The 21,757-nt window shown below is 40.3% G+C and overlaps 1 long non-coding RNA gene across 1 annotated transcript; it reads right to left on the bottom strand.

The window, feature by feature from the left end:
• Positions 1-4,805: 4,805 nt before the first annotated feature.
• LOC134287134 (uncharacterized) lies at positions 4,806-5,085 on the bottom strand. The gene is made up of 2 exons (XR_009997054.1): positions 5,023-5,085; positions 4,806-4,953 (listed from the first exon to the last, which is right to left on the bottom strand). It is a non-coding gene; the product is annotated as an uncharacterized LOC134287134 (long non-coding RNA).
• Positions 5,086-21,757: the final 16,672 nt, after the last annotated feature.

The following is a 21,757-nucleotide window of genomic DNA, read 5'->3' as shown; positions in this document are numbered from 1 at the left end:
AATTGTGACACGGAGCTGCAAATATGCTGAATTTTGTATATACATACTAAGTACAAATGTTTCCGATGACTGAGCTGAGCGTGACAAGGCAACCAAAATGTACAAACTTGTTCGGATAGAGGCACACATGTAAATCAAAGGGATAGGCTCTGGGACCATTTGGGCATGGGACCTATTTTAGGCACTTGCTGCTATAAATCAGTCAATTTCAAACCGATTGACTTAAATTTTTGAACAAGGCTAGGTACTGTACGTTTCTGATCGTGTCGTGAAAATCAAGTCAATCGGTTTAAAATTGACTGAGTTATAGCAGCAAGTCCCCAAAACAGGTCCCCCTGCCCACATGGTCCCAGACCCTACGGCTGTCCGATTACTTTTGCAGATTTGGAATGCCTTGTCAAGCCCAGACCTGTGATCGAAAACATTGCGTATACTTCGTATATACAAAATAAATATATTTGTAGTTTTGGGTACAAATTTGAAATTATTTCATTGAAGTAAACCATAGTTGTAGTGTGGAATCTCTCAATTTTGTATGAAAATCGGCATTTACCCGAACACTTTTGCACCACAGTGTATAATGAAAAAAATATGATGTTGAACAAAAATAAGAATAATGATGCTTTGTGAAACATTGTAGATTAACGTATTATTGATTTGATTACAGATGCTGCAAACAATTACGAAAAATTTGATGAAATGGGTTTTGCTGATCTCGACAGAGAGGGCGATGAGGTTCCCACCAATGTGGCGAAAAAGTTGTCCAATAAGCTGGGCAAGGAGAAGGGCTTGTCATATGTTTGAAAAAATGGCACAGAAGTGGCGGCACGAAAGCTGCGAAAGGCGTGCACCTGCATGAAGCGTAAATGTTATCAAAAATTTAACGATGCACTCCGAGAAAAATTGTTGCGTAATCTGCTTGAGTTAAAAAGCTCGGGACAGAATCAATTTCTCAGCCAACATGTTGCTGTGACCTTCGTAGAACGTCATCGTGTAAGTATACATATATATAATTAGGCGCAAAAATAGTATATGATTATTGAATATTATACATTCTGGGGTTAAATTTAATTGTGGGTAGAATCTACTTACAGGGAAAAGACTGACAAAAGGGATCGGGATAGGCAATCTTTTCATTAAAAAAGTTTACCCAGAAACTCTCAAATTTACCTGTTTCCATGTCCAAATTCAAGTTGGGTCAAACAGTTTTTCAGTTCAAAATACATAGGGTCTTGCACCATTTGGGCAGTTGCACCTATTTTTGGCACTTGTCGCTATAACTAAGTTAATTTTACCTTAAAACTCAATTTTTGGCACATAGTGAGATACGTGCAGTATCTAACCCTGTACGAAAAATCAAATAAATTTGTATAGGATTGGCTTAGTTATAGCGACAAAAGCTCTAAATAAGTACAGTAGACGCTCGGTCGGTGCAAGTGGTTTAACTGCAATGCTTTTTAACTGCAAGTCCGGTAAGTGCAACAAATTTGCAGTTATCGCACCGCTACCTGTTAAATCGATGCGCCAAGTTAGCCCAAATGAACAGTTGAATGAATTTTACGCTAAGTGAAACGTTAACATGTTGCAAAACGTCTACTGTACATCTGCCTAAATGGTACAATACCCTATAAAAAAGGTTGAAATTTATTTGAAACAATATGAAAATAATATCTTCACGATTTTTAAACATTTTACTAGAACCGCCAAAACTTCATGTATACCTTATCTAACCAGTACTATCAAATGTGCACTATTACACCAGTTAAACTTATTTTGAATGAATACTTTGAATTTTCCGATCATTTTGTCTATGTTCTTACATGGTGGCCATTTTATAGTTGTAGTTGCAGTTGTTTAAATATTCTTTTATTCAATCCATCAATTCAGAAATATGGAAATCAATGTCTTTTCAAATTTTAGGTCATTAATTCCAGGAGAGCTTTTACATACAAGTATTACCTTCCCGGACACGGTGGCCAGGTTCGAGTGTGTGTGCAGATGTTCTTGAATACTTTTGACGTTACGGAGAAAAAAATCCGAATTCTGGTCTCGAAAAAGGTATCCGGCTTGGGTATTTCCGCTGACGATATGCGTCTTCTGAATACCAATCGTTGCCCGATTTCCAGCGAAGAAAAAACCTACATTGAAGAGCATATCAAGTCGTTTCCCGCATATTTTTCTCACTACACAAGAGAGAAAAGTAGTAAGAAATATTTATCGAGTGATTTAAATATCACAAAAATGTATGAATTGTACACTGCAAAGTGCAAAGAAGATTCACAGCGTCTCGTGCACTACAATTCATATCGCATTATTTTCAATGGATGCAATCTCGGCTTCCGGAAACCGAAAGCGGACACTTGTAATGAATGCGATCGTTTGAAAATACTTTTGAAATCGGGTGACGAAGATGAAAAAAATCAAGCCGAAGATAAACGTTCCTCCCATCAAAATCAGGCCCAGCTCGTGTATACCGAAAAGAAGAAGGATGTTCAGGCGGCAAGGACCGATCCCGCAGTTCGCACTATATCCTTCGACTTGCAGAAATGCTTAGCAACGCCTCACCTGCGAAATGGAGTGGCCTTCTACAAGCGACAACTATACACCTACAATCTCACGATTTTCGAAACTTATAGTGGCAAGAATAAGGGTTTCTGCTACATGTGGGATGAGTCGCAAGGTAGACGAGGGGCAAATGAAATCGGCTCTTGTTTACTAGAAGATTTGAAAACATTCTTAAGCGAGAATCCGGACGTGAAGATAATCAATCTATATTCAGATCGCTGTGGAGGGCAAAATTTAAATTTCGTTGTGTGTATGATGCTAAGCTACCTAACTGAACAGAATTTCAAGAACAATCGAGACGTCACAATAAGACACAAGTTTATAGTAAGTGGCCATAGTCATATGGAAGTCGACACCATACACGGAGCTATCGAGAGAGCTAGGAAAGCACCACAGTAGACATCGAAACCCCCAGGGACTGGGCAGTGTTTATTGCCCAAATCAAAAGGAAGGTGCCGCTTGTGGTGATAGAGCTAAACCAACAAAAGATCTTGTCGTTAAAAAGTCTCTCTAACAGGTACAAAAAACCTCGTTTAAATACCGCTGGCGAACCTCTGAAATTCAAAACCATAGCTATGTTCGAGTACTGCTCCAAATGCCCTGGAGTTGTATCCTATAAAGCAGATTTGACATCGAATGATTACAAGCATTTTCGAATTTGCGATGACGGTGTAGTTAATGATGAACCGTTGCCGATTTTAGCCCCTTTGGAGACTGAGCCTATCCCGTTGCCGTACGAAAAGCTAATGGATTTAAAGAAGCTGATGCCATTTGTTAGTAACAAAACGTACTATGAAGCTATGTTGAAGACATTAGTTGTTCCAAAGCGTGGACGAAAGGCCAAAACCGATGCCCAAGATACAAATTTTGATGATGATCTCGATATCGAAAACGAAGATGATTGATATGTAAGTATAAGCTTCGGATACAAAGTTCTCAGTTTCACTCATTGCATGTTTTATTTCAGAAATTTGCTGCAGAAGAAAAGCACCAAGTTAAGCTATAAATGTCAACAAATAAACGACGCTAAAATATATGCTCATAGAGTATACGCTGCTATTAAATGGTAACATAAATAGAAGAACGCAATGGAAAGAAATGGAGAGAAAAAAGAAAGAGAAATGAAATAAAACTGACTAAAACAATATTATTTTTCGCTGATTGTCCGACTAGATTTTAAAAAAATGTCACAGTTGCAAAGGCATGCAAAATGGCCATTGGCAGAAGAATGTCTCAGTTATAACTGTGGAAGTGCTCATAGAACACCAAACTGAGAAGCAAGCTTTGTCCCAGTTGGGACGTTATTCCAATAAAAAAACGAAGATGCTCAGTTAGAATAACAATTGACTATTTTGAGTCTTTCATTTCTTTACTTGTTTGGGCTTTGAGTATCTTCATGCATGCCACTTTTGCAAATTGGTCATTACAAGAGTAAATTACCTTCCCATGGAAGCATATACAAACAGACGCATCATTTAGTATATGTTTAAATTATCGTCATAGAAGCATAATCGCCTAACACCAATCACGCTGTATTTCGTAAAGACAAGATGGCGTTAGAAGGCTAGCTTTAAACAGAAGCAAACACTATGCGATCACTGAGAGCGAACTTCTGACTATTAGGAATATACTCTAAAAAGATAAATGATGGGAAGGAAGTAGAATCTGTTTGTCTGTGGTAGAAGTGTTCATAGTACATGCTTTTTACTAGTTGGCACGCTACGCCAAGAATAAGGAGAGGCTCAATAAATTAGGCCTGCAAGGGCATATACAGCCACAGCGTGGGTTCCAGTATGACCATGCTGGGGATGACGGGTTCGATTCCCGGTAGGATCAGAAACTTTTTGTAACGGGAACTTTCTTGACTTCCTTGGACTTGAAGTATGACTCAGAGAAATGAGGTATTGGTTGCAGTAAACTTGTGCTGAAACTGTCCGACTTCCATTCACAGTATTGTTTAAGATCATTCCGTTTCAGAAATTCTCTGGACTTAAGTAAGTGTATAGATAATACAATAAAATACAAGAGCATGTTCAATAAATTTTGTTGTATTTTGCTATGTAAAATCATTTTCTTGAGCAAACTTCGCTTAAAATGTAAGATAATACATCAGTTGTAGATACAGAATGTCAGCATTTAGGGTCAAAACTTTCATGTGTATATAGCTCAGTTGAAACGTTTTTAAGTTTCAATACCTTTGCATAACAATACGCGTATCCCACACATATTTTTGTAGGAGAATCTAACATTTCCGGAACATGTTACATGTAGCATAATGTAATTATGATGCAGTTATTGTTCGTTGAGCATAATTGCACATTTTGACATATGACACGTACATCGTTGAAGTCAATCCACAATCATCACACCAAGGTACATTTTACAATCCTGAAAATAGCATAATATGGTGGAATCAAGCATTCGTTAATTGGATAAGCTATAGAAATCAATACTTACCGTTGAATTGCAAATAAACATGATGAAAAACAACTCCGGCGTAATTCCATTACAATTCGTTTGAGAGGCAGAAGAACCTTGGCGGAACAACAAAACATAAACACAACACGACATAATTCCGCGGCGAATTTCCAGTGCTGCATGTTATCGGGCAAATTCACTAGGCGTAATGACGCTTAACATATCAATAGGGTGTATTTCCTTTTCCATTAAATTCTAAGCTTAAATCAATATTTTTCAAAATATTTCGTCGTAAAGTTTTGAATTACTTTCCTATCGTCAATTTAAAAATTCAAAAATATTAGTTAAGACGTTGCTCTTAAAATAGCATTTAAATTTGTATTCCGAATCTTTGTTGGTTGTTTTCTCAGTTCCGTGTTTTTGGAAGTACGCCCTTTTCACATGTTCGTCTAGATTTGTTTATAAAAATTCATAAAAAAAAACTAAAATGAACAGAACTTAGGGGGATTGGGAGCATAATGGACACCCTAAGCAAATGAGTACGTTAGTTGACATAAGCTGTAACATTACAGTCTCTTTAATAAAGACAAATCAATCAATCAAATGTAACATTACAGGTCGTTTTATTTTTCATTGTAGGCATCTGCTTCTTTCGCATAAACTTCATTGTCATGTAAACTGTAGGCTAGTGCAGTTCAGATTTCAATCATGGTAAAAATGATGCTGGGTCATTAGGCCGAATGGTCATCAGGCCGTTGAGAGCAGGTTTTATCCCAGTGGGGACATAACGGCAAAAAATAAGACCCAATGACCATTCGGCCTAATGACCTTCGGCCGAATGGCCTTCGGCCTAAATGTGGGAAAACAATTGTTGTTTTGTTGGGAAATCTAAGAGTTCTGCAGAGCCAAAGTTGAGCAATTTGTATGGAGATTTAACTTTTTTTGCGCTCCGTCCCGAAAGGGATATGTTCATTACAATCCTCGGTGCAAAACTAAAGTCCGGTCAACTTTTCACCCATTTTGGTGGTGATTTAAAGGTGGCTCAACAGCAAAATAGGTTTATATGGGAACAACTATGGAGAATTTTCAAAAAAGGTTCACCGCGTTGTAGAGCATTCATACATGGATGGCGTCATAGGGTCAAAGTCAAACTGAATTCTTCAAATCTCAATGTTCAACATAATTTCACGTTGAATGAAGCGCTTCTATACGATGAAAACTTTGCAGTGCTGCAATTTGGATTGAATAATGAGTATGATGCAAAGCTTTGGTAAATTTCATTACATATGTCAGAATATGGAATTGAAAATGCGTTTACATGATGGGACGTTACATTAGATTTCAATGTCCGTGTCAATGAATGCTCATAATGTTTTTTTTTGTGTAACTCTTGCATGAGTATTGGGTTGGCCAAGTGGTCCTCCTAATCCTCTGCTTGAAGATAATTGATGAAATTCTGACCTACCAAACCAAACTCCAATAATCTGTCTTGGACAAATCATTAGCCTATACATACTTGGGAGAATCACTACATGGGCATTTATTTGTTTTCATCTGTTAAGCTATTTGGAAAAATGAAATTTCCACCTCAATAATTTTTGTTCAAGCAGTAGTAAATTTCAAAAATTATATTGAATTATTAAAAAATACACGGATCATATTTTTAGTCACTTTATTATACCACGTTTAAAGCAGTTCATTGCGTATGCCGACAGTGTCTTTGTGGCCAAAACATTTTACGGGATTGTCATCAACGCATCATCTTCTCCCAAACACGATGGTGGAATGATTGTTTCTGCCAACCGAACACAGCCACGACAACGATGACCAGAATGGTAAAAGCTGTTTCATCCCGTACCGCATGGTATGCAACCGCCAGCTGTACAGCTACTAATATTGCAAACCGTGGTCGTTTAAATATTTTAACGCTTGCCGTTCCATTATTCGCTTTCGATTGTGTTGGCTGTTGGCATGGCCGATCTAGGACGACGGAAAATAAAGTATCCGCCCAAGAGGAATCAGAGACGTGCCTTGAATTTATTGTCAGGATTTTACGACTGTCTGAGCAACGTTCTCAATCTTCTGGGACGAACGCAAGGCAGGTCTTGCTCTATAGCGAAATATTTCATTCCGTGCCAGCGAATGTGACGAAACAAACGACCAATGTGATGTGTTGTCAAAGCCAATTGAAAAGATTTTTGGGATTTTATATCAATCCAAAGAATCAAAGTTGAGGAAAAGGCAAACTGTTATCAACACATGCTGACAAAAATATGGTACTCGAAGTTCTGTTTTATTTTTTTTTTTTTTGGCATATACCCGAAAATGTGTACGGTTTGTCGATCCTGAATGCTGATGTCTTCTTAGTTCACTGTTCCGACGAACAACCTACCAAATCAAAAATAACTTATGCCTTATACTTTCTTGCATCTACCAACATAGCAAAATATTAACCCTTTTTCAATGCATTATAAGCTGTTAGTACACAGATTCAAATATTTGTCCAAAAAGAAACCAATGCTCAAACATCTTGTTTGACTCGATCGAACTTACATTAGTGTCAAACTGATAAGTAAAATGAAAATCGGATTAGGTACTGTTCCTTTTAATTCCAATAAGGATTTGCTTCCTTTGAAAGATACGTATTTCGACCTCAACTGTAAGGTCTAAATACGTATCTGCCAAAAGATGCAAATCCTTAGTGGAATTAAAAGGAACAGTATTCACCCGATTTTCTTTTTACTTACAGGCATTCCAATAACAAGTCCAGGTTCATCATCATCGTCAAACTGAGTTCTTTCCTTGTCAAACATTTGACCCTGTGTACTTCAGGCCTAAGCAACTACTAAACTTTAAAGGGAACATCCACAACGGTCCATTCTTTTTCAAACATGTTTACATATTTTGCAATAAACGTTTTCAATTAGGAAACGAAAGAAAAACCATATCTGAAGAGTTCGTTGTATCCTGTTACTAATGATTCTCAATATATTGGAACTAATTGCAAACGTTTAAAATTGCACTTCAATCAATCAATCAATCACATAATGCACCTGAACTTATTTTCTCTTCCATACTTATTGTTCAATGATGTGTGATGAAATTGAAGAGTGGTATGAAACTGACAGCATTTAATCACTGCGCGCAGATAATTTATATAATAATAATAATTTCATCATGCGCTCACATCATGAAGGTAATTATGGATCAATCCATGTATTTTTCAATTAATTTCCGCTGTGGGGAGTGCCTAATTGATTGTTAAATAACTTGTAAATTTTAACATGGAATATGATATGAGCATGTGCTTGGTTCGTGATGTAATGCTGTATTAGTTTTTTAAAGAACGCTGAAGTTGATCATGATCACATTCTTAATCAACGATTGATAAAGTCGTAATTTGATTTCAATTATCTCCACATTTTGTATGCCTCATATTCGTTCAATTTTTTCCTTATTCTTTTTTTTTCATTTATCGATACATTGCCTTTCTCGTATAACAATCATTATTACTTACACATTCAATCATTTAATTCATTTAGCACAGACAAACAGACGTTACATTTTTAGAATTCCCATCGTACACCGATTTAACGATCTATTTCAATATTTGATAGTTGGCCAACTGCCCACCCGTGGCGTTTGACGTTTGCTCTCTACCGCCACCTGGTTTATGTTTGTTTTATCATTGGGCGAACATATTTCCGTGACTATGATTTGAATAGAAACATGGCCGAAGTGTTACGTCTGTTTGCCGGTGATCGTTATTTCAATAAAATTGAATCAATAAAGCCTCGCCACAATACTCGGTTGGTGGCTGGTAGTCCTCTATCCTCGGCCGCTTTCCACATTTGCCAGATCGTTCTGTACCTGGTTCGCCCATCTTGCATGATTTTCAGCATTATCATGTCCTGCACATCGTATTCTTCAAGCTTATGCCATCTTCCGGTTGCTAGGTTCGCCGTAGAGGGCAGCAAGCTCGTGGTTCATTCTTCGCCGCCACACACACCGTTCTCCTGCACACTGCCAAAGATTGTAGTTAGCACCCGCGGCTCGAACACTTCGAGTGCTTGCATGTCCTCCTCGAACATAGTCCAGGTCTCGTGCCCGTAGAGAACCACCGGTCTAATCAGCGTCTTATACATGGTACATTTCTATTGGGGTCGAATCTTTTTCGACCGCAGGTTCTTGTGGAGCTTATAGTAAGCCCGACTTCCACTGATCGTGCGCCTTCGTATTTCGCGGATAACGTTGTTGTCTGCCATTAATAAGGATTCGAGGTAGACGAAATCTTCCATAACCTTGAGCTTGTCCCCGTATGTCGTAACACTGTTGCCAAGGCTTGCCCTGTCGTTCCCGGTACAACCTACCAACATGCAGAGCCGTAGCGTGGTCCCTAGGCGCCCTTGGCAAGCATACAGATTGGCGCCCCACGACAATTGGCTTCTTTAGCGGTGTTGGGATGACTCCTGAATCTGCATGTCAAACTGAGCCGAAATCAAAATTTTCATGAATTTTGGTGACCGGGAACCTATTTAAAAATCAGTTCGAAGTTTGTATGGGCTCGATTTGTCGAATCACCCCTCGTTGCATTTTGTAAGGGGCGGAGCTGTCAAGCAGTTGCCCAGCTGTCAAAAGGTGATTTCAAAAAATGTCTGAAATTGAATTTTGGTACCAAAAAAAAGTTCTAAAAATCTAAAAAAAACAATAGTGGCTCAGAAAAAGGTGCTCTTTCTTTAAAGGTTGGATTTTGGTGTTCCGAAGAAACAGATTTTCCCCGAATTTTTCGTTTTTCTTAGAGTTTTTTTTCAATTGTGTATTTCTTTAGGAGTTCGAAACGACCTTTTTAATTTTGAATTTATCTTTATTGTTATTTAAATTTAAACTTTCTTTACCAAATAAATTTACCAATGAATGAACTTCTGAAACTCTGGAGGAGCTCCTGCAGGAATATTCGGAGGAATACCTGATGAAAACCCGGGAAACATTTCAGCAAGAATGTTCAATTCCTGGACATTCTAAAACAGCCTGTGAAGAATTGCCTGTCAGAATTTGTGGAGACCCACTGGAAATATTTTTGAAAGATTTTTTAAAGTAATTTCTGTTTAAAAAAAACTTAAGGATTCTCTGGAGGATATTCTAAAAATCCCCAGAAGGTTTTACGAAGAAATCCCTGGAGAAATTTCTGAAGACATCCATGTAAGGCTTAAAAAAAACCTTTGGAAATTTTTTTGATGAAATCAATGGCGGATTTTCTAACGGAATACCTGGGGAAATTTATGAAAAAAATCCAAGTTCATGATTTTCTGGAGGAGTTTATGGGAAAACTCATGGTTTTATTGAGGGACTCCAGCAGAAATTTATGCAGAAATCTTTAGTGAACATGGAATAATTTTGGAAGAAATCAATGGTAGATTTTCTATGCGATAAGAGAGATTTCTTCTCTGAGGCATATCTGAAAAAATCCTGGGTTGGATTCCTAAAGGAATCTCTAAAGGATTTTCTATAGGAAAAAAGAAAAAATATGAAATAGAAGTATGGAGAAACAGAAGCTTAAACCCCCAGAAAATTTATCTGTGGAGAAATTTCCAAAGTTATCTTGAAGGAAATTTCCAAATGTATCCACGAAAGATTTTTTGAAAGATTTTTTTAAGGAAACTATGGAAATTTCTCTAATAAAATCCTTAGAAAAATATTAGAAGAAAACCTTTAACTATTTTTTGAATAAATTACTAGATAACTTCTGAATGTCTCCCTTGAGGAGTTTTTATAGGTATCCTTCGAAAAATTTCAAGAGGAATCTTCAGAAAAATTTTTGATTTTCTGTTTTGAGTTTCTGTGAGAATTTCTGGAGGAATTGTTTGAGAATTTTTGAAAGAAATCCCTAGAAGAATTTCAGAAAGAATTTTTGAAAGATTTTCTGAAGGAAACCTAGCAAGAAATTGCGAAGAAATACTCAAAATCTAAAAAATAAAATATCATTATATTTTTTTTCTGGCCTTATGCCTTTTCGGCGCCCCTCTGAGGCTGGCACCCTTGGCGGGGGCCAACCGCACGCTACGGCTCTGCCAACATGTACTTCGTTCATCATCAATCAGACCTTTTTTTTTTTTTTGTCTGTATTAACGAGATTTTTAACCCTAGGCTAGTTCATCTCGGGACCCACTTTTTACTTCCCTTCCGAAGGAAGAACCCACATTTTGTGAGTATGTCGGGAGTGGGATTCGATCCCAGGTCCTCGGCGTGATAGTCAAGTGTTCTAACCACCACACCAGGTCCGCTCCACTTTGTTGCTTCACGTTTGAGGCGAGTGTGCAGTTCTGCCACCGTTCAAAATGTTCTTGCAATAATGTCCACGTCAAACACGGAACAGACAAATTGGCCGGATTTTGTGGAAATTGTGCCCCTGCTGTTGAGCACGGCTTGTCGCATAACACCCTTCGGGGCGATATTGAACTGCAGGCAAGAGAGTCCATCACCTTGTCACAATTTCTGGAGATGGTCGCTTTAATCAGTCTAGTGAGTTTCCTGGAGAACCGGCAGCATAGTTCTGTGCGGACGATACTGTCCTTCGTCACCTTGAAGTCGATGAACAGGTAGTGTGTTGGGACCTGGTGCTTGCGGCATTTTTGGAGGATTTGTCACACGGTGAAGATCTGGTCCGTTGTCAGGCGGCCATCGAGGAAGCCGGCATGATAACTTCCCACTAACTCATTCACTTTAGGCGAAAGGCGACCGAATATGATCTGGGATAGCACTTTGTAGGCGGCATTCAGAATTGTGATTGCTCGGAAGTTTTCACATTCCAAATGGTCACCTTTCTTGTGAATGGGGTAGATTACCCATTCCTTCCACTCTTCCGGTAGCTGTTCGGTTCACAAATCCTGACTACAAACCGGTGCAGACAGCTGGCCAACTTTTCTGAGCCCATCTTGATGAGTTCAGCTGCGATACCATCCTTACCAGCTGCTTTGTTGGTTTTGGACTGGTGGATGGCATCCTTAACTTCCCCCAGCGTGGGAGTTGGCTCATTCCCATCCTCTGCTGCATTGGCGTAGTCGTTCCCTCCATTGTCGTGTTCTCCCGTGCGTACGTCCTCCACACCATTCAGATGCTCGTCAAAGTGCTGGTGCTGCTAGTGAAAGGTGGAAGTTTCAATGATCTCACGTCCGTTTTTTTTACTTCTAAACCATAGGGGGATAAATCTGCTCAACAGACACCCTAACAGGAAGGTTAGGGTAGTATGGGGTTAAGACCGTCTTCTACAACACTAGTAAAAGTCAGGACTACTCTCTCCTCGACCCACTAAAACACATTCCTATGGTCGCCAAACCCTACGTTTCTCCGGAACCACCAAGAAGGTATTGCTTCAGAGAGGGGCTAGTGCATATCGCACCCTCAAGGTTAGCTGCCGTAGCCTAGCAGCAACGAACATTGATGACTCGCTCTGGAGAGTCCATCACGGTAACATGCTGGCGCTTAGCCAGTTTCCCGAGTGGTCCTCACCACTCCCTTTGTCCTCGGAAGGCGGGCAGGATCTACCCCGCCCGCGCCCAACTGCTTGGCAGACATCAAGAACTGATGCCCACGTGCAACCCGATCTGACCTGCTGAAGGCAAGGGTATCACTACCCTTCAGGCCCTATCAGATGCACCCAAAGGTTGCAGACAGCAGGGTCTCACCTACCCCGACCCTTGCCGGGGGCCCCTTTCCAACCGCGGGCTCGGATCCAACCCAGTAGACCGACGCCACGACAGCACCGCTACCGGGACTTCCTCTCCGCGGCCACTTAATCGCTGTAAGGGTCGATCTCGACCGCATGGCACCGGTATGACCTACGAAGCCGACTTCGAACCCCTGGACCGCCTCTTGCACTGCATCTGGACTAGCCATTCTCCGAGTCCACGCGCCACCTCCTCTGTAGCTCCCAGACGATATACGTGATAGCCGTTGAAACGTCATTCCAGCTAACCTCATCCCTACACATCCTCTGGACCAAGTTGTCCGGAGTTGTGTCCTCCCCGCATGTGGCAAGCATGCGGTCACGCATTGTGCGAAAACGCGGGCACACGAACAAAACGAGTTCCGCCGTTTCCTCTAAACCATTGCACACTGGGCATTCGGGAGAATCCGCATGCCCGAAACGGTGTAGATACTGTCGGAAGCAACCATGACCTGTAAGGACCTGTGTCAGGTGGAATGTAACTTCCCCATGGCGCCTATTAATCCAACTATCTACCCTCGGTATCAACCTATGGGTCCACCTTCCTTTGGTGGAACTGTCCCACGCGCGCTGCCATTTGACCATAGAGGCCATCCTGGCAGTCCTGCGTATGCCTCTTGTGCAGCGCATTTCGAAGCACTCCATGTCCTTACTGATAAGAATGCTGATAGGCACCATACCAGTAATGACGCAGAGAGCGTCGTGTGACACGGTACGGTACGCGCTCGCAACCCTCAGACACATAATCCTGTAAGTACTTTCCAGCTTCCGTCGGTAGCATTCAGTACTTAGCGCGGTACCCCACGCCGGGCCGCCATACCTAAATATGGACGTAGCAACACTAGCCAGAAGCTTGCGCTTACTGGCGTGCACCGCAGAGCTATTGGACATCATCCGGGACAGTGCCGCAACAGCTGTGGAGGCTCTTTTACAGGCATAATCGACGTGGATATCGAAGGAGCATCACGCCCAGGTGTTGACAGAGCGCTTTGAAAGGATAGTGCACTCTCCTACACTGATCTCCGTCTGCTGCGCCGACTGCATGTTTTTAACAACCGTCACCTCTGTCTTGTGGTGAGCCAGCTCCAGTTTCCTGGACCGCATCCACGCCTCCACAACCTTGATCGAGTGGTTGGTAGTCAACTTTATCTCCTCGATCGTTTCACCGTAGACTTCGAGCGTAGTATCGTCGGCAAATCCGACAATCACCACTCCCACTGGGTACTCTAACCTCAACACCTCGTCGTACATGACATTCCATAACACCGGACCCAGGATGGAACCTTGCGGGACTCCTGAGGTTATGTGAAAGCACTTCCGACCCACCTCCGTGTCGTAAACTAGTTCGCGATTCTGAAAGTAGCTTCCGAGAATCATGTACAAGTACTCCGGTATCCCCAGACGCAAGAGCGCATCTCACGTCCGTCTGTCAAGAGGCCTCCGTCCTTATGTCAGCATATTTCGGCTCACGGCACAAACCCGTTGCGGGATGAGCTGAGCTTCCGTAGAACTTCCGTGTGTCATGGGTACGGCACAGCAGTTCCATTTCCTCACACTCCGATTCTTCCGGACTACGCTTTATCCCCGGGCTGGCCTGCTGTTTCCGCGCTTCTGTTTGTAACATTCCACGTTCTGCCGGGTCCCTTGCTGCAGCATTACCGCCCGTGCTGCGTTCTTCTCCTCCAAAATTGCTCTGCACTCCTCGTTGAATCGTTCATTCCGTCGACTCCTTTCCACGTACCCGATGGTGCTCTTGGCTGCGTCGTTGATAGCTGCTTTTACTGTTCTCCAGCAGTCTTCTAGAGGGATCATATCGAGCTCGTCCTCGTCTGGCAACGCTTCCTCCTTCTGCGCGTATGCTGAGGCGACATCCAGTTGCTTCAGTCGCTCCGTGGCGGTCGCCGGTACCGTACATTGTTGATGACGAAAGTTTTGGTTCTGACGTCGATAATGTCGGAGAAGTACGGTCCATCAATCAGAACGTGGTCGATTTGCGATTCCGTCTGCTGTTACTCATGTAACTGCTGTAACTGCTGGGATCTCCAAGTGTAACGGTAAGGGAGGCTGTGTTAGAAAAGGTGCTACGTATGGACATGTTTTTGGAGGCGGCGAATTAAATGAGTCGTAGGCCGTTTTAGTTCGTTAGTTGGTGGACGCCGAACTTTCCAATCGTCAGTCTGAAATGCTCCTTCTGGCTTACCTGGCTTGGGCAGTGGTCGAACTCGCGTTTGAGCTACGCGTAAAATGTGTCCTTGTCATCATCAGTGCTTCCGGAGTGAGGGCTGTGCACGTTTAATATGCTGAAGTTGAAGAATTAGCCCTTGATCCTAACCTGTACATTTTTTTGTCGATTGGCAACCAACCAATCACGCACCTCTACATGTCGCCCATAATGATAAAAGCTGTTCCCAGCTCACGTGTGTTGGCGCCACCGTGGTAGATGGTATGATTAACTCTAAAGGCTAGAGGTACTCCTAGAGAAATTTCCGAAGAAATTCGGACAGGAATTCAAGGAAGAACTCGTAGAAAAACTAGCAGAGGTATTCCTAGATGAGTTCCCGGACGAACTCTTAAAAGAACTCTCGAAAGAATTCCTTGAGGAATTCCCGAAGGTCGTAGAGGAACTCGTGGAGGAGTTCCCGGAGGTACTCCTAAAAATATCCCGGATGAATTCCCACATAAATTCCTGAGAGAAGTTTTAGAGAAATTCTCGATGGAACTCCTAGAAGAATTCCGAGGATATTCTTGAAGAAATTCCCGGAAGAACTCATAAAGGGATTCCCGGAAGAACTTCTTGAGAAATTCCCCGAAATTCTTTTAAAGAAACTGCTGGAAGAACTTCTAGAGGAGCGTTTGAGGAAACTCCTGGATGTATTCCCGGAAGATATCTTGAAGGAACTCCTTAGAAGAGTTCTCGAAGGAACTCCAAAAGGAATTACTGAAGGAGCTTTACAGGAATTTCCGGAAGAACTTCTAGAGGAGCTTCCGGGGAATTCTTAAAGGAATTCTCGGAGGAAACTTCGGCATACCCAGTGCAACTGCTAGATAAAACTTATAGAGCAACTCGTAGTGAACTTGCCTGAGAAACTCGTAAAGGTGTTCCCGAAGATGTTCGAATTCCCACAAGCACTCCCAGACGAATTCCCGGAAGAACTTCTAGGGACAGTCACGGTGAAACTCTTTGTGTAATTCACGAAAAAAAAAACGGTAAGGAATCCCCATAGGAACTCGTGGAGGAATTAACGGAGGATTTCCTGGAGCAAATGCTACAGAAATTTCCACAGAAACTTCTAGAACATTCCGGAGAAACATCTGGAAGAAATCTTAAAGAAACTTCTGGAAGAATTCCAGGAACCGCTCCTCCTGGAGAACAGACGCTCAGGTTATCAGAAGCAAACACCATCTCCCCCCTCCGTGCCAAGTCTTCAGTCAAATCACATAAATTAAGTAAATTATGTTTGGTATTGTTTGATAAATGAGCCTCAAGTTCAATTTCAGTAATAGAAAGAAATAAAAAAATGAGATAAATTTTCTCAAATAAAGACAGTGTACATTGAGGTTTCAGTGTACATACTGAAACATTATGATGGAGGGAAAGAAAGTGATAATGATTTGCTGTATTTTTTTACCTGTTTTTGATTTATCATTCCGTTCGTTAACTCCAGACTAGAATTGTTTGCGGTGGTTCCCTCAAATTCAAATCAGTTTTGTACAGTAGCATTCAGTAGCAATTAGATTCGAGCTAACCCATCCGAAACTGTAGTCCAACTCGTTTATGTAAATCAAATCAATGACCAATTTACAGCAACACTGATTTGCCTGCTCTATTCCATACAATATTCTGGGAGCGACGGAGCCGGCAGCGAGACCTAGTAGCTACTCAGAAGATTGGTTGGTTATTCGCCGTCGTTACGGGTACAGCCCATTTCTGCCTCACCACCAAAAAGCATCCCGAGATAGGAGAAAACTTCGTACATTCCATTTTACGGGTAAAATCACACTTATTTTTTTCACGCTCTAACTCAAACTTGACTGGCCCGAAAATGGACGCAAGGTTCACAAGTGAAACGGAAAATTTCCAATCGACTAGTACCGGGAAATTATTTTTCACTTTCTTTCTTTGGTTCAAGTCTGAAGATCTTAATTTGTTGCTCACGGTATGCCAAAAACCGTTATTAACAAATAAAAATGTCCACCCAAACGGCACCCGGCATTCGAAAGATATATAATTCTAGTATCTCCTCTGAAAATTTGAAAATGTTTCATCGAGGGAAACTAAAGTTTTTGTGATTTGAAGATTTTGAACCATTTCTATTGAATTTTCTTATATGAGTAAATATGCTAGCACGGTGTGCCTGATACCGCTATAACTAATAAAAATGTACTCCAAACTTACACTCGGCATTCGAAAGATATACTTTTCTAGTATCTCCTCCAAAAATTTGAAAATGTTTTATCGAGGGAAACGAAAGTTTTTAATGTTTGAAGATGTTCCTCTATTTTCATAGTATTAGCTCATACCGAGGATACACAGTTATGGATCACACATGGTTACGGATGAATTTGATGTTTACGGTCAAATGTCGCCTCACTGCACAGCATGACATAACATAGCATAGTCTTCATAGCATAAACACTATACTATTGAACGCCATGCCATGCTAAGCTGCAACATACGACCGTAAACATCGAATTGATCCGTAACCGTGTGTGATCCATAACTGTGTATCCACGGTATATGGCAATATTGTCATAGGATGTTTTATTGGTTCTTCAAATCATAACAAAATATTAATAAGTTTTACAAGCACAATTTCAAAGATACAACATTCGAACAACTTCTCTGAAAATTTTACAGCATTTCATTGAAACGATCGCAAATCACAGTGGTTTGAAAATATAAGATATGATAAAGTATATTGAAAATGTAGTAACTTTATAGAATATTATTCTCATGTTAATCATTCCTCGCAATGAATATATATTTTGTAACTCATCTAAAACTTGGATTTTATATCACATTTTTTGCGATATTGTTAAAAAACTCTATAGTTTTTTTTTTTTTTTATTTATGTGCATTTTAACATCATGCCAATTCTACACTTAAAATCCAATAGGTGTTTTTAACGTATTTATAGTCAAAGCGATAGTATGCATTGCATATCTCCAATGAAATTGAAATCAAAGCTTAAAATTGTTGTTACTGATGATCATTCAAATGAAATATTTCTAAATTCAAGGAGAGCACGTATGTAACATGACATATAAAAGCTGGCTAGTAAAACGATTAGCATTTAGGTTTACTTCAAAAGCTTCAGTATCTTAAACATTATACCAACGATTTACAAAGCTTCCTAGGAACATCAAAACCTTGGGCTGTTAATTCACTTTAACTCTCGTTTCACCATGAAACGTTTTTAAATTCACCGACAAGATACCTACTAACGTGGTTCAAAAAATCGTTTTTGATCTACACCGCTAATTCGATTCGTAACCAGATTGTATGCCTTCTCCCAAAATTTGAGCTGATTAACTAATTAATGAGGCAAGCGGTTTGAATTCAGTCTCCGGCAAAGTTGTAGCTGATTGAATAGCCTAGGAATACTAATGGACAACTAACTCTCTAGGGCACTTGGGTAAATGCTACGGCCAATTGAATGAAAAACATCATTTTCCCATAGTTATTCCCATACAAACTTTGAAGGGCTTGTGCAGTCTAAATTTTCAACCAAATGAGCTCAAATTTTGGGGAGAAGACATACATTCTGGTTAGGAATCGAAAAAGCGGTGTGGAGTTAAAACGTTTTTTTTGAACCACGCTGATACCTACATAAATCGTGCTCAAACAAAAAAAAAACAAAAAAAAAAACAGGTGCCAAACTCTTAGAAAGTTTATGTAATCAACGCTCACGTGCACATTTTTATTTGTATTCGAGTAGCAGGTAGGACTATAGAATATTAATAAGATTCTAAAACCACGGTAATTTACATTCAATGCAATGAAATGTTATTAAATTTTCAGAGAAGTTGTTTGAATATTGCACTTTTGGAATTTGTGAAACTCGTTACACCGTTCAACACTAGTTCGCGTTATGAGATGAGAAAAAAAGAATAGGGGTTTGGGACCCCAGAAACCTTAATGAGTATATCAATTGAACACCGCAGGTTCTCAATTCAAACTTCGGTCATAAACTTCGAAATCCCGTTCCACTATTTTTAGATTTTTTTCACTTCCAAAATCATGTTCTTTTTTTTCTCATCCCATAATACGAACTTTTTTTTTTTAAATTTTGTCGAGCTGTGTTATTTTTTGTTTATGATATGAAAAGCACCGTATGGCAATTTTCACATGTATCATGTAATTCTATGAAAATAGAGGAACATCTTCAAGCAGTAAAACTTTCGTTTCCCTTGATAAAACATTTCAAATTTTCGGAGGAGATACTGGAATAGTATATCTTTCGGGTGTGAGTTTGGAATACATTTTTGCCTTTCTCGTACACTAAGTGTACTGGAAAGGCTATATGTCCACTCAAAAAACGATTTTTGAAGAAAGGCTCGGAGGATCAAGTCGCATATATCAATCGACTCAGTTCGATGATTTGAGATGATGTCTGTATGTGTGTATGTATGTATGGCTGTGAATAAAATAAGTTCACTCACTTTTAAGGCACTTCCCATTGGCCGATTTTTCGGATTATAGCTCGAATCGAACCCGATTTTTTCCGCATTGTTTGCTATTGAAAATGGTCCGGATCGGCCAAGGCGTTCCGGAGTTATGGCCATTTCAGTGATCCGGACCAGTGCCGGTAGAACTGGCCGTGTATAAAACTGAACCAAGCCCCATCATGCGACACATCAAACTGCGGTGATTTTTGAAACCTGAAGCATGGTTGACGGATATTGTGCGGAAATCAACAATGGAAATTACAAAATCCGCTATGTCAACCCAAAATTCAAAATGGCAGCCTAATATTCAAGATGGCGGCTCCAAATTCAAGATGGCGGCTTTCTAACGGTGTTTTGGGCTCTAAAACCATGCAATATGGGTTTATTTGGTATGGGGAAGATTTCCGGCTTCCACAAATGACGAACAAAATATCCAAGAGAGCGGCATAAAATCCAAGATGGCTGCTCCAAATTCAAGATGGTGGCTGTTTAATGATGTTTTAGGTTCTAAAACCATGCAATATGAGTATATTTGGTGTGGGAAAGATGTCCGGAGTCTAATAATACGACTAAAACATCCAGCATGACGGTGTAAAATCCAATATGACTCCTCCAAATTCAAGATGGCGGCTGTTGAATGGTGTTTTAGGTTCTAAAACCATGCAATTTGGTATGGGGAAGATGTCCGGAGTTAAAAATTACGATCAAAATATCCAAGTGACGGTATAAAATCCAAGATGGCGGCTTCAAATCCAAGATGGGGTCTCTAAATTCAAGATAGCGGCTGTTGTATGGTGTTTTAGGCTCTAAACCCATGCTTTATGAGTATATTTGGTGTGAGGAAGATATCCGGAGTCCAACAATTACAACCAAACTATCCAAGATGGCGGTATTAAATCCAAGATAGCGGCTGTTGAATAGCATTTTAGGCTCTAAAACCATGCAGTATGGGTATGTATGGTATAGGGAAGATGTCTGGAGTCCTAAAGTGGCAACCAAAATATCCAAGATGGCGGTCTAAAATCCAAGATGGCCGCTCCCAATTCAAGATGGTGGCTTTTTAATAGTGTTTTGGGCTCTAAAGCCATGCCATATGGGTATATTTGGTTTGGGGAAGATGTCCAAAGTCCAAAAAATGCGACTAGAATTTTCAAGATAGCGGCGATCAATCCAACATGGCGGCCTAAAATTCCAGAAGACAATATTGATGTATTTGGTATAGGGAAGAAGTCTGGATTCAAACATGGCGACCAGAATATCCAATATGGCGTCACAAAATTCAAGATGGCGGCTGTCAAAGGCTCCAAAATCATGAAATATTTATATATTTTGGTCCGGAGTCCAAAAATGGGGGCCGAAATATCCAAGATGGAGGTCTAAAATAAAAAATAACGGCTCCAAGTTCAAGATGGCGGTTGTTTAATGGAGTTTCAGGCTCTAAAGCCATGCAGTATGGGTATATTTGGAATGCGGAAGATGGCTAGGATCCAAAAATGGCGACCAGACTGCGGATTTAAATCCAAAAGAGTGGCTCAAAATACAAGATAGTGGCTTTTTAAGACTAAGGATCAAACATCAGAAGCCAGTTAAGCGAATCATATCTGGTGCCATGAAATGGATTAAACGTTTCAAAGTGCGATATTCATCAACAATCAACATGTCCCTTGAATTTTGCTGAAATGGGATTTCAAAGGCACGAGAAAGGCGCCATCCCCGCTAGGTGGATTAATTAGGATTTTATTTGTTAATAGCGGTATCAGGCACACCGTGCTAGCATATTTTCTCATATGAGACAATTCTATAGAAATGGCTCAAAATATTTAAATAACAAAAACTTTAGCTTCCCTCGTTGAAACATTTTCAAATTTTCAGAGGAGGTACTCGAATAGTATATCTTTCGAATGCCGGGTGCCATTTGGGTGGACATTTTTATTTGTTAATAACGGTTTTTGGCACACCGTGTATGGTTTAGGAATCATTTTGCATTGTTTTTGATCAATAGGTTCTACAAAATCCAATATTTTTTTAGTAATGAATTTCTAGAATGTATTTTTATTTATGTTCAACTTTTTTTTATATATTTCAAATTATCATTAACAGCTTCAGCGTGCACAGTTCATTCCCAATGAAATCCAAAGCTGATTTGAGTAAAAAAAAACTAGATTGGTGTCTGCTTGCTGAAAACTTAAAATATCTGTGCCGCAGTGGCCGTTCAACCGCCTGGTACTGACAGTTCCCCGATGCGACAGACTCCCGCATTAGCGAGAGAAGTTGAAATTGCCGTCGAAATAGAGAAAGTTTTTCGGGAAGTGATGAGTATCCTTAAAGCCTCGGTGTGGCACAGAAAGAAGATTGAAGTGGTGATAATTTATGCTAATGCGA

This window comes from Aedes albopictus, chromosome 2 (genome assembly GCF_035046485.1).
Source record: "Aedes albopictus strain Foshan chromosome 2, AalbF5, whole genome shotgun sequence".
In the NCBI taxonomy this organism is placed as follows: Eukaryota; Metazoa; Arthropoda; class Insecta; order Diptera; family Culicidae; genus Aedes; species Aedes albopictus.
Note: the sequence above shows the minus strand (reverse complement) of the source record. Positions and strands in the feature narration are given on the sequence as shown.